Source organism: Euprymna scolopes, chromosome 11 (assembly GCF_053919585.1).
Source record: "Euprymna scolopes isolate OS-2025 chromosome 11, ASM5391958v1, whole genome shotgun sequence".
Lineage (NCBI taxonomy): Eukaryota > Metazoa > Mollusca > Cephalopoda > Sepiida > Sepiolidae > Euprymna > Euprymna scolopes.
The window spans coordinates 86,959,295-86,974,984 of record NC_136492.1 but is presented as its reverse complement, the minus strand read 5'-3'; positions in this window follow the sequence as shown (position 1 = coordinate 86,974,984).

Genomic DNA, 15,690 nt, shown 5'->3' with positions numbered 1-15,690 from the left:
ACAACTCATTAATGCGGCTAGACAAGCAACTACCTCAAGCTATAATCGAAACCTGATCCGCCAAATGACAGTTGGAGCTTTAAGGTGTTTTTGAAGGTGTCTCAATACGGGAATTATACATTCGTTGTAATCAGATACATAAATAAATAATAATTCAATAATACATTTTATTTATTTACCTGGTCTATAGATAGTATTTTTTCAACTGTAGATGGTATTTATTCCCATAATATATACCATACTCTATAATCTTTCCATTGAAAAACAATTCAAACACACCTTTTATCCATTAAACAATGCTTCAAGCAATCCACGACATACTTCTTATATATACGTATATTTACATATATATATATAAATAACTTATATAAGTGCAAGACCTTTCAGTTATTTTTGGACACCCTATATATACATATATATATATATATATATATATACACACATATATATATATATATATATATATATATATATATATATATATATATATATATATAATGATCTTGTCTGTGTGCATGTGCGAAAAGTCTCAACCAAATTCCTCTCTGAATAATAGTTTGCCTAAAGAGTTGAAACTTGATATATAGGGCATTTAGACATGTAGATCCGATATTGTTTTTAGCCGAGAAAATAGTCACTAAGGTTTTAAAATTAAAAAAAAAAATACACATTGACCTTGACCAGGCACGAGTCGACTATACCCGTTATTTCTGTGCAGTCGCTAAATAACCGTTATTGGTATAACTACGTCAGTTTTTGCAGTGTTTTGTTTGTATGCCTTAAGGTAATATGCTAACTGATAAGCTTACACAGCTGTTGTGCTTTCGATACCTGGTTATGGCACATACGTCTTTTTTTATCTGGCTTTTGAAATTACTGATATATTAATTAGGTACACTATAATAATCGATAGAGAATTGGCTCTGTAATAATAAATTCGAAATCTGAATGAATAAAAATATATTATTTAAGCGTATTTGAGGATCGGGCAATGCCGTTCAACCTTCTAGCATATACGTATATATATATATATATATATATATATATATATATATACTTGTGTGTGTGTGTGTGTGTGTGTGTGTGTGTGTGTGTGTGTGTGTGTGTGTGTGTATCCAAGCATGCCTGGTTATATACGAAAGAGTTTTTTCATTTTCTTTCTTCCTTTTTTTGTATCAGTTTTCTTTAGTTAATGTGCAATACTTTTGACATCTGTTTGTAAATCATGGATTATGGCTGAAGTGATCTTGTGTCGGCATTTTCTCTTGAGCTGTATCGATTCGTGATCGTCATCAGAAGTACTATTTTTGTTGTTGTTTGCCAGGGGCTTTGCAGTTTTGTTTTTATATAAATATTTTTTATGTTTTTATTTTATTTTATTTTATTTCATGTTTGATATATTTACTTATTTATTTTAGTATGTTTTCGGGTTGTGTCTACTCTTTTATTTGTTATATGTATTTGTTTCTTATGTTTATTACATCAGAACCTGTATTATATATATATATATATGTGCATATATATGTGTGTGTGTATGTATATATATATATATATATAGAGAGAGAGAGAGAGAGAGAAGGACATATATGCAAAGATGTGTATATATGTGGATATAGATATGTGCATATATATATATATATGGTCTTATGTATATATGTATATATATGTACATTATATATTAATGTATGTGTATATATATTTATATATATATATGTATGTATAAACTTGTATATGTTAAATGTGAACATGTAAAAACATTACTATATATATATATATATATATATATATATATATACCTATATATTCATTTAATATATACACACACATTACTATATATATATATATATATATATATATATATATATATATATATATATATATATATATATATCCACACATATATATGTGTGTGTGTGTGTGCTTTAGTGTGTTGTGTGTTTGTCTTTGTGTAGGTTTTATAAAAAAAATGAAATTTCTAATATATCGTATCTGGTATTGTGTAAAGATAGACTTTTGCAATATAACAAAATCCCCCATTCAAGTGCAAATAATAACAGACGTTTCCACCAATAAATAATAAAGGCTAGTGAGAATAACGTTTGACTATTGCAAATATTTGAAGCCTTCATTTTTAGTGTCTTTTCTGTAGTAATAACAACATCTATACTAAGTCATCATTTTTATCGGCTTTGTTGTGAACAATATGTCCTGCTGATACATAAGTAAAGGCCGTTAAGAACTGACCATATATTCCTATGCCGAAATGGCCATTTATTTGTATAAGCAATTACCGATTGTCAAGGACAGTCTAGGATAAGGCCTAACATTTTAGGCAGATGTTTATACAACATAATCAGTAATGAGAAAATTTTGGTCAAGATAGATTATTTAAGATGATGGAACGTATTTACATTAGATTAGAAAATGGCTATGCTATACTCAGCAAGGAAGCATTCACAAGATATTGTGTTTCACGAACTTCATTTCTCGGAAAGAAACCCTGCACATGGAATTTTCGTTACGATTTATGAACAGATCGAGAGTGAGTGAAACTGCTGATGGTTGTCATAGCTAGACGAGTATTAGTTGTGTACGTTTTAAGCTCAGTCGAGAGTCTATTTAAAAGTAAGGATAGTATACAAATAGACTCGCAATATCTCCTCTACCAGAAAGGAGATGTAGAGAGCGAAATCGTCTTCGTCCATTAAATATTCTCTATAAAGAAAATTAAAATGAATGGATACAACGTTTCAAGGCCCCGTTGCTCAGTGGTTAGAGTACTTGGAAAATCAATTGTAAAAAATTATGGTTGAAAGTTCAATCCTCAGTGTGGGCGACTGATAGATACAACTGCGAATTACTTAGGACTTCTGTCCAATCATGGTTGACGGGACAAGAATATGTTACCCCATTGTTATAAATACAGAGTTCCGCTCGAAATTCTGTCCACATGCCTGAGTTCAACAGGCACCTTCCCGAGTTCGACAAGATACACCTGAAGAAGGTCGGAGGTTACAACGACCGAAACATTGTGAAAATCATCCTCAAGATGAGAACAGTAGTCCGATGAATCCGAATAATACGAACGAATAAGAGTCGATTGTTTTTAGATTAACGACTCTTTATCACACATATATGTTTTATAATGCTTAGATTGATATTCATGGGACGTGTCAAAAATTTTTAATACAGTCACAACTGGAACATGTATGCACATGTGTAGCCGATAATGTTTATATAAGTAAGAAAATGTACAAAAATCTATTTTTAACTTGGGTGATTAGGATCTTATAAACATAATCATTAATGGATTAATGTGTGTGTACGAAGCAGGTTTAATCAACTGATCGTGCTTACATTTATAAGAAATGTCACGGGTTACTCTCAGCTTTATCGTTATTTTCACAGTAAGCAATAGTCTGAGCTTCATTCAATAGTTCCCTCCACCGACAAACATTCATGAAATTAACCCGCCCAGCTACGACCGCTGATAACAAGTTCCCATACACTTTATCAGTGCCCAAATCTGAACGCAAATTCCATGAACACAGTTACTTTCCGGGAACTGCCTGCCTGTGATACCGCTAGCATATTTCCCGACCGACTACAACATGGTTATTTTAAAGTTAAATGTAAACATTTACTACACTATATATATATATATATATATATATATATATATATATATATATATATATATATATTTGAGCCCTCTACGAGTAGCGGACGGATGTTTATTTAAATACGCATTCGGACAGTTTAATTTCGGCCACCGATTCCGTAGTCAGGGGGTAGGACTGCCGACTGTCATCACGACGGTTCTAGGTTCGATCCTCGGCTTTGGAGAGGTGTTAGTCTAGCGGCACTGATGAGTTGTGAAACAACGAATCAGGTCTGTATGTCGATGACTAAAATATATTTTATAAAGCTCCCCTCTTCGGTAGAGCACTCTCGTAAATTATCTTACTCGCTACTTAATTTAGCTGAAATAATGCGAAGCTCGCAATTTGTTTACAAACAAAACGTTTGAGCCGTCTACGAGTAGCGGACGGATGTTTATTTAAATACGCATTCGGACAGTTTAATTTCGGCCACCGATTCCGTAGTTAGGGGGTAGGACTGCCGACTGTCATCACGACGGTTCTAGGTTCGATCCTCGGCTTGGGAGAGGTGTTAGTCTAGCGGCACTGATGAGTTGTGAAACAACGAAACAGGTCTGTATGTCGATGACTAAAATATATTTTATATATATATATATATATATATATATATAAATGTATATATATATATAAATGTATATATATATATAAATGTATATATATATAAATGTGTATATATATAAATGTGTATATATATATAAATGTGTGTGTGTATATATATATATATATATATATATATATATATATATATATATATATATATATATATATATATAAAAGTATATACATTGAAAAACCACAAAGACGAGAGTGGGGCCATTACAAAGAGCGATCTTCTGTGCTCTAGAATCCATTTTTCTAGATAGTCCCCATTATTCCCAATGAACTCTACCCTATCTCTGTTTATGCGCTCGTCGTAAAAGTCCGGAGCGCAATTTTTCACACCCATGTTTGTCACCACTAACCTGTTTCTTAGCTGACTACAATATTGTTGCATTTTCGTGCTCAAGTCAACGTGAATAAGTCCTTGTTATCCCATCCAATTCTGACTAATTTCAAGGAAATCTATCATTGAGCTATTGTCGCAGATACCATCTTACTTTCATTGACCTTAATCTCCGGTTGGAATCCGGGACTTTATAAGTGATGATTCCTCTAAAAAAAAAATGATCATACCATTTTTGTAAATATATAGATTTATTATTGTTCAATAATATCATTCTTTCCTATAATTATATTTTAATCTTCATTTTTTATCTGTCTAGGACCAATTGTAGAATAATTATTTTATTACATTTTAACACACACACACACACACATATATATAAATAAAAAAAACGTCGTTTTCCATACTTTTTTATATATTATATAAGTATGGAAAACGACATTGTTTTTATTTATTTTACTATATTTTGACATTTTGATCTGTCAATACTCAATGTCAAAAATTTGTTTTAATATCTTTCTCTCTCTCGTTATATATCTCTTTCTCTTTCTAGCTCTCTCTTTCTCTCTCTCCCCCTCTCTCTATATATATAATACGTTTTTTATATATTTATGCATATATATATATATATATATATAAACATATATATATATATACACACACACATATATATATAAATACATATGCTTAAATATGAATATATATATATATATACACGAGAATTATATGAATATATATATATATATATATATATATATATATATATATATATATATATATATATATATATGAATATGCATATAGATATATAGTCGTCCACATACAGTACTGTTTCGCTGTTTCACAGCTCATCAGTTCGGCTAGACAAGCAACTACCTCAAGCGAATATCGAAACCCGACCGCCCAAATGACAGTCGGGGCTTCTAACTATTGCGCTGTATGGCTGCTGCTAGACGGGCTGTAAATTAACAATGTTTTCACATTGTCCAAATACCTAAACTCAATTTGTTTACACAAAGAGCATTGCTTTATGTGGTTATGGTAATTTGTACATCACTTCTCAATATGCTCAACTCAAGATAAGGAGCACTTTAGTCATCCACATACATTACTGTTTCGCTGTTTCACAACTCATCAGTTCGGCTAGACAAGCAACTACCTCAAACCATGATCGAAACCCGACCGGCCAAATGACATTAAACTTTATAAATAAGAATGTATATCAATCACTTATTCGGCAAGGATTAAAGAAGATAACGTAATATTCCTTTTTTGAAACTCTGTTGAATAAGGAAAATTAAAGTTTTAATTTGCCTCTCTTGCCGAATAAGAAATTACTGCAAATTTTTATTAAGGGAGGTTCAATTAAATTTTCAAATATCAATGCTTTATCTCGAATATAGAGCTTTTTCTTCTGCTTAGGTTTGCCATATAAAAAATAATATTAATATTATATATAATCAAATATCACGCTGTCGCTTGAGCGGAACCCCAGTGTTTCATCTGTGTAACTGTCACTGGAAACTTAACGCTTAGATCAAGCGGGTTAAAACTACAACAGTTCGCTTCTTTGCTACCTACGGAACCTAATTACATTTTCTATAGATCCACTAGTATATATCAGGGTGGATGTATATGTGTGTTGGCTGAATAATAGATTATTACTGGTTGCAGTGATATACTTGGATTGTCACGTCCAGTTCCTGTTTTATAGTAGGATAACAGCCGCTCGCTAATTGGTAAAATATCTACGGGCATTGATTACATTCACTATACATCAACTAGTAGATGAGGGCCGGGTAAGCCATGTTAATATAATTATAAATAATTATAATTATCCATATATTAGTAGGATGCGTTAACTTAAAGCATTATGTGTAGTGTGTAAGAAGTTGTGTTGAAAGCTCTGTTGATACAGTTTGATAAAAAATACTGATTGGTACAAGGCAGGCAAGGTAAGTCAAATAGATTATACTATTGGAAAATGTCAATAAATTTTAATTATGCTATTCACACAGGTTCATGGTAATGTGCGGTTTACTATGAACTTACATCATATAGTCTTCGACCATAATGTCTTACACACTACGCACAATAGTTCAAGCAATCTGCAGTATCTTTCTCATATAATACAAATTTTATAAAGATATTTTATAGGTCTTCTAAAACATTGTTCATATATATATATATATATATATATATATATATATAACAGCATAATAATAGTGGCAAAAGATTGGAAAGTAAACTAGACCACACATACTTCCGTATGCTACGAACAGTATTAAAAATACCTCGGCAAAATCATCCCACGAAGCAGCTACTTTATGACAACCTACCTGCCATATCAAATACCATCAGGGAGAGACATCTACGATTTGCCGGTTACTGTCTAAGGAGCAAACCTGAATTAGTGAGTGATGTATTGCTATGGACTCAACGACACGGACGTGTAAGCAAATGACGACCTAGATCCACGTACACCCCTCAGATAGCGCACGACGCACACTGTGAACCTGGAGATCTGAGAGAGCTGAAAGAACACAGGAAACTCTGGAGAGGAAGAGTCACATTGGTCCGGGCAAGGAGCCCGTCCTGATGATGATGTTATATAGGTGTGTGCGTGTGTGTGTGTTTCTGCTAAGCTTTTATAAAGTTGTATAACCTTCAATTGTTTAGTTATTTGATTCCTTTATATATTTTGATATTATTCTAATTTAAATATATATATATAAATATGTATATATATAAATATATATACATAGATATATATACATATAAATATATATATACTAATATATATTTAATATATATATGCATATATATAAATATATATATACATATATATATAAATATATATATAAATATATACATATATATATATAAATATACATATATATATAAATATATATATACATATATATTTATATATATATGTAAATAAATATAAATATATATATATACATATATATAAATATACATATACATATATATAAATATATATATATATAAATATATACATATAAATAAATATATATATATACATATATATAAATATATGTATATACATATATGTATATAAATATATATATATATACATATATATACATATATAAACTTGTATATAACTATAAACATATATATATATATCCAAAATTTATATAAATATATATATATACATAAAATATATATAAATATATACATATAAATATTTATAAATATATATGAATATATAAATGTATATATACATATATATATATATAAATATATATAAAGGTATATATATATAAATATATATATAAATATATAACAAAAATATATATATAGATATATATACATATAAACATATATATATAAATATATATACATAAATATGAATATATATATATATAAATATACACAAATATATATATATATATTGAAAAAAAAACAGCATTAGAAAACTATCCAATTTTCGTCCCCATATGTAGTAGACTTCTTCAAGTTCAATTTAATGAAGTAAAAAAAGATAAACAAGATAATCGGACGAATAACTTTTCTCTTCCCATGACTTCATACTACAGTGTGTATATATATAAATATATATATATATATATATATATATATATATATATATATATATGTATCTATATAATCATAGTTTTATATATATATATTTATATATATATATATTTATACATATATATTTATATGTATATCTATACATATATTTACATGTATATATTGATATATATATATATAAGATATATATATATGTATATATATTCATATATATATTTGTATATATATATGTTTATGTATATATATATTTATATATATATATAGTATATATATATTTTTATATTTGTATATTTATATATTTATATATATATTTATATATATATTTATATATACATATATATGTATATACACATATATATGGGTATATATATATTTATATTTTTATATATACATATATTTATATATATATGGGTATATATGTTTATATATATATTAATATATTTATATATATATTTATATATATATTAATATATATATGTATATATATATATTTATATATATGTATTAATATATATATATATGTATATATATTTATATATATATATTTATATATATATTCATATATATATGTGTATATTTATATATATATATATTTATATTTATATATATATTTATATATATATTTATATAAAAGTTTGTATTTATATATATGTTTGTATATATATATATATTTGTATATATATATTTGTTTGTATATACATGATTGTATATATATATGTTTATATATATATGTTTGTATATATATGTGTGTATATACATATATATATATATTTGTATACATATATTTGTATATATATATATTTTCAGATATATATATATTTATATATCTATATATTTGGGTATATATATATGTGTATATACATATTTTTGTGTATATATATATTTGTATTTATATATTTATACATACATATTTATATATATTGTATATATATATGTTTTATGTATATATTTGTATATATATATTTGTATATATATATTTATATATATACATATTCATATATATATACCTATACATGCATATTTGTATATATATTTATATAGTTGTATATATATATTTATATCTATATATTTATATATATATATATATATATGTATTTATATATATATTTATATATATTTTTAAATATATATATCTATAGTAATTGTCTGTATTTTTTTTTTTTTTTTGAGATGAGTTGTTTTCATTGATTGAGATTGTCGGACTGACTTCCTCATCTTGGTTGTTATTGTCACAACGTTTCGGCCGTTTTGTCCTCCGGCCTTCGTCAGGTGAATGGTTTGTTAGGAGTCTCGAAGCCAACCCTTTATTATTATTACGGGGGTACCGTGTTCGGACTCAAGCTAGGCTTTGGACATAGTTGCTGATTATCTGTTTTTCAATGTTACTTTTTCACTGCCTTCGTTCAGGATTGAACTCAGCACCTTTGGGTAACTGTAAACTTTGATACAACGTCTAGGACCACTCGGCCATATGTCACTAGGACAATTCTTAGTTGGTTTTTGTTAATGTTAAACCTATGTTGTTATTCAAGGTTTTCTCTCTCTATCAGAGGTGTCCAAATTGCATTCAGCTCTATGCTTGGTTTGCTCAGTAGGTTGGTATGTCCGAGCATGTGAGCTGTTTCTTTAAGTTTTCTCACTTTCCAGTGGGTCTCTCTGTTTATTATTTTTACTTCATGATCCCCCCTCTCCATCCAGATATGGTTGGCTATACCCGATTTTTCCGTCTCCCCTTTAGTTACCGCTTTTCGGTGTATTTCCACCCTTACTTTAAGGGGGCGACATGTTTCACCCTTGTAAACCTTTCTGCAACTGCATGGGATGGAGTATATGCAGTTTTTGGTCATGTTCTCATCCATGCGGGGCTTCACTCGTACCAGGTGTCGTCTGAGTGTTGACTCGCTTTCGAATACCGTCCTGATGTTGTAGGGGGCACATATTCTCTGAATCTTTTCGGAGATGCCTCGTATATATGGTAGGCAGACCGTTGGAGGTTTTTGGGTTTCATTCTCCTCTCTTATACTATTAACACGTCTGGTGGATAGTATGCTATCGGGGTAGTTGTTACGACGGAGGGTATTCTTCAACCTGACCATTTTTTGGTGGTATGTAATGGTGTCGCTACTTATTGTCTCTGCTCGATGTTGTAAGCAGCGTGCGATTCCATGTTTGATACTGTATGGGTGATGGGAGTTGAAGTTTAGGTATTGTCCGGTGAAGGTAGGCTTGCGATATACGGATGTCTTAAACCCATGCTCTGTGCGTGATATGAGTATATCAAGGAAGGCCAGTTGGTTATCTTTTTTTTGAGAATCCAATCAGATCTGGATAAATCTTACAGAAAAGAATATGAGAAGGTCAAAGGACGCCAAATCAAGAAGCTCACAAAGCTCAAAGACCAGAGGATTGTAACATCAAAACACCGCTCACCTGTGAAAGCGGTCATCAACCTCAGCAGCCGCCAACTGAGTCACTCAGAGGAAGCAGTACTAAATAAAGGTCTCAACTTCGCAACAACAACCAAACGCGTTCCATTCTTAGATATCATAACACACATGGAAGATATAGCCTTGAGAATCCAATCAACCCAAGGTGATGAAATAAGATGGAAAGTGAGACAAGTACTCGAGAAAGCCAAGCCTCCTAAATCAAACATCTCTCGGGAAGATAGGCTGGCTATAAGAAACCTACAGGGTGACAGCAGTATAATAATTCTGCCAGCAGACAAAGGCAATGCTACTGTGGTGATGGACATGTCGGAATACTCTGAAAAAAATGGCAGGCCTAATCGCAGATGGTAGCTACGGTAAAATAAAGAAGGACCCAACTTTGAAAACCGAAAGAAAGCTGTTACAAATCCTTACGAAAAACAAGGAACACATCGCTCCGATGAGATATAGACAGCTGGTCCAGCATGACAGTAAGCTACCACATATGTACGGTCTCCCCAAGATACACAAAGACGGTATTCCACTCAGACCCATAGTGAGCTGCCGAGGCTCAGCATGCCACCCACTGAGCAGGTACCTTGTGGATATAATAATCCCATTAGCAGGCAAGTCAGCGACACATGTAAAGAATTCTGCCCACTTCACGGAACTGATCAAGGGAGCACCCATCAGTACAAACCAAATGGTAAGCCTAGATGTGGTTAGCCTGTTCACTAAAGTCCCAACTAGTGAGGCACTAGCAGTAATTCAAGACAAACTAGCTGCGGACCTCTCCATAGAAGAGCGCACATGTGTACCATTGCCAAACTTAATGGAAATGCTGACATTCTGCATGGAAACAACCTATTTCAGAATGGGTACTGACCTATATCGACAAGAGGAGGGACTAGCTATGGGCTCGCCATTATCACCAGTGATGGCGAACATATACATGTAATACTTCGAAGACATTGCGTTAGGTTCAGCTCCCTTAAAGCCCACCATGTGGCTAAGATACGTTGATGACACCTTCATACTCTGGCCCCATCAGGAAGACATCCAGGCTCTCCTAGATCATGTGAACTCAATAAGACCATCGATACAGTTCACAATGGAGAAAGAAAAAGATAACCAACTGGCCTTCCTTGATATACTCATATCACGCACAGAGCATGGGTTTAAGACATCCGTATATCGCAAGCCTACCTTCACCGGACAATACCTAAACTTCAACTCCCATCACCCATACAGTATCAAACATGGAATCGCACGCTGCTTACAACATCGAGCAGAGACAATAAGTAGCGACACCATTACATACCACCAAAAAATGGTCAGGTTGAAGAATACCCTCCGTCGTAACAACTACCCCGATAGCATACTATCCACCAGACGTGTTAATAGTATAAGAGAGGAGAATGAAACCCAAAAACCTCCAACGGTCTGCCTACCATATATACGAGGCATCTCCGAAAAGATTCAGAGAATATGTGCCCCCTACAACATCAGGACGGTATTCGAAAGCGAGTCAACACTCAGACGACACCTGGTACGAGTGAAGCCCCGCATGGATGAGAACATGACCAAAAACTGCATATACTCCATCCCATGCAGTTGCAGAAAGGTTTACAAGGGTGAAACATGTCGCCCCCTTAAAGTAAGGGTGGAAATACACCGAAAAGCGGTAACTAAAGGGGAGACGGAAAAATCGGGTATAGCCAACCATATCTGGATGGAGAGGGGGGATCATCGCCCCCTATGGGATGAAGTAAAAATAATAAACAGAGAGACCCACTGGAAAGTGAGAAAACTTAAAGAAACAGCTCACATGCTCGGACACACCAACCTACTGAGCAAACCAAGCATAGAGCTGAATGCAATTTGGACACCTCTGATAGAGAGAGAAAACCTTGAATAACAACATAGGTTTAACATTAACAAAAACCAACTAAGAATTGTCCTAGTGACATATGGCCGAGTGGTCCTAGACGTTGTATCAAAGTTTACAGTTACCCAAAGGTGCTGAGTTCAATCCTGAACGAAGGCAGTGAAAAAGTAACATTGAAAAACAGAGAATTAGCAACTATGTCCCAAAGCCTAGCTTGAGTCCGAACACGGTACCCCCGTAATAATAATAAAGGGTTGGCTTCGAGACTCCTAACAAACCATTCACCTGACGAAGGCCGGAGGGCAAAACGGCCGAAACGTTGTGACAATAACAACCAAGATGAGGAAGTCAGTCCGACAATCTCAATCATATATATATCTATATATATATATTTATTGATATATATATTTATATATATTTATTTATATATATATTTATATATATATTTATATATATAATTATATATATATTTATATATATATATTTTTATATATATATTTCGTACATAAATTTTTATTTATCTACCGAGTTGATTGCAAAAATAGATTACGAATTGTACTCATTTTTAGTTCGTGTGAGGGGAATCTATCACCACACCTTCCCTTAAAAACGTCCGTTGGACTTTTATTAAGTACAATACTTAATATTTTTTTAATTTAATTTAATTTTTTTTTTTAATGGAGAGTAGAAAACGCATTTTGGATGCGTTATCGGCAGCTCCTGTTACTCTCGCTTCTTCTTATTTGTCCCTCAGTCTTCATTTTTTTAATGAGTGATTTTTCTGACAAAGGGAGAAGAAAAAGCTGTTTTCTAGGTTGGCAGTATTTTGTGCGAACAGTTGGCTGAGATTGCGGACATTTTCTGTTTCTATGTCTATGATTGTAGCCATGTCACTAGTAAGGGTGCTGGAGGTAAACGTTTTGTCTGGGCTGACGTTATCCGCCTGATAGTCAGGGACCCGAACCTTGGATTAACCACTAAGGAGGCTGTCCTATCAGCAGGTGCAAAGTACTGGGGCTGCTGTATTGCCATTTGGTGAATGGATTCTGGACCATGCAGTAGCTTCTGGTGGGGCCTCTCGATGCCATACTAGTGGGTAATTGTTATTTATTTATGTTGTTATTAGCTACAAATAATAAAAAAATTCTTCGTTTCTTTTTCTCTCTTAATTTCCCCTCTCTGTCCTGCTCTAAGTAAATCTGACGACCTAGTCCACAAATTTAAAAATTTCATCATGACAAGTTTCAAGAAAAAATACACGATTAAGCCCGGTTCTCCAACTTCCAACGTAGACCCCTACTACCATGTCTCCTTCTCCAACATCAGGGGTCTACGTTCTAACCTTCCAGAGGTTGAAACCCAGTTACAGGAGACTAAACCAGACCTTTTATTTTTAAGTGAAACTGGCATTGGACAGGCTATTTCCCTAGAAGAGTTCGCAATTAAAGGATACTCTAACTTAACCTCTAAATCTGACCCCCAAGATCGCCATGGGCATGGAATATGTGCCTATATTAAAGATAGCTTTCCATGTGGTAGGGACATCTCCAGGGAAGATCCTAACTTACCCTATATGTGCTTCCGGGTTGCTTTAGCTCACACTACTGCATTTTTATTTACTCTCAATCGCCCCCACAACAGCGGAGTTACTATATTTAAAAGCATATCTGAGAAAATTGACCAAGTCCTATCTGCTGATCCTTCAGCTAACATTCACGTATGTGGAGATTTCAATGTTCACAACGTCGAATGGTTGACCCACTCAAACAAGACCGATGATGAGGGGAGGTTCTGTCATGATTTCTCCATTGCCTATGACCTCACTCCGATTGTTCAGGAACCCACCCGTGTGCCCGACAATGACGGCCAGTATGCTAGCCTACTAGACCTTTTTCTCACAACTTGCCCTGAACTATGTTCAGTTTCTGTTCTGTCGCCTCTTGGATCTTCCGACCACTCTGTAGTATCAATTAAGATAAAAATGAAATGTAATAAGTCCCCAGACGTACCTCTTTATCGTACAGTATATCGATACACTATGGCTGACTGGGATAGCTTCCGTACATTTATAACTGATCTACCTCTGCATTCCATATTTAAAAAGGATGTGTCCTCTATAGTATTAGACCTGACGGAATGGTTAATCGTAGATATTGATCATTTCATACCCTCGAAAAAGTTTCAGCAAAAACCTAACAGCCAGCCATGGTTCTCTCCAGAATGTGCTGCTGCCATTGCGCACAGAAATCACTTTTTCCACTGTTTCCAACGTAATAGATGTATGGAAACTAAAGCCGCTTTCAGGACTGCCAGCAACCATTGTAAGAAAGTAATAAAGAACGCAAGATGGTTGTATGCTCAATCTGTTAAGTCCAAAGTAGCTGAGCAGCGGCTTGGTTCCCACCAGTTTTGGCAAACAGAAAACAGAATTCTGAACAGAAGTGTGCGCTCCATTCCAACTATCATCAATGGACCTGAGGTAATCTCGTCAGCATCAGACAAAGCCAAACTCTTTGTCAAGAATTTTGCAGCTAATTCTACCTTTGGCGATCAAGGCCGCCAACCCCCAATATTTCCTCCTGTATCTGAAAACACATTATGTGATATACATATATCTGTACGTGATGTTGCCAAGCTAATCAAAAACCTTGATTCCAGTAAAGCAACTGGCCCTGACGGTATTCCAATTATAGTACTCAAAAAACTTCGACCTGAACTAGCGCCCATACTTACAAAACTATTTAAACGTTGTCTTAAGGAGAATAGTTTCCCATCTCCCTGGAAAATTTCATCTGTATTCCCTGTATTTAAGAATTCAGGTGATCGCTCATCCCCCTCTCAGTACAGGCCAATTAATCTCTTGTGCGTCATGAGTAAGTTGCTGGAATCTGTGTTAAATACAGAAGTAATCAACCATCTAAACAAAAGTAACCTTCTTAGTGACACTCAATATGGTTTCCGTTCTGCTAGATCTACAGCAGATGTGCTTACAGTTATATCTCAAAGGATTAGCAAATCTCTCGACAGAGGCAACCTTTCTAGGCAATTGCTCTTGACATATCTAAGGCCTTTGATAGGGTATGGCATAAAGGTTTACTTCATAAGATCTCTAGCTATGGTATAGCTGGAAATGTCTTCTCAATTATTAAATCATTTCTTTCTGATAGGTTCATAAGAGTAGTAGTTGAGGGGCAAAAATCAGAAGCC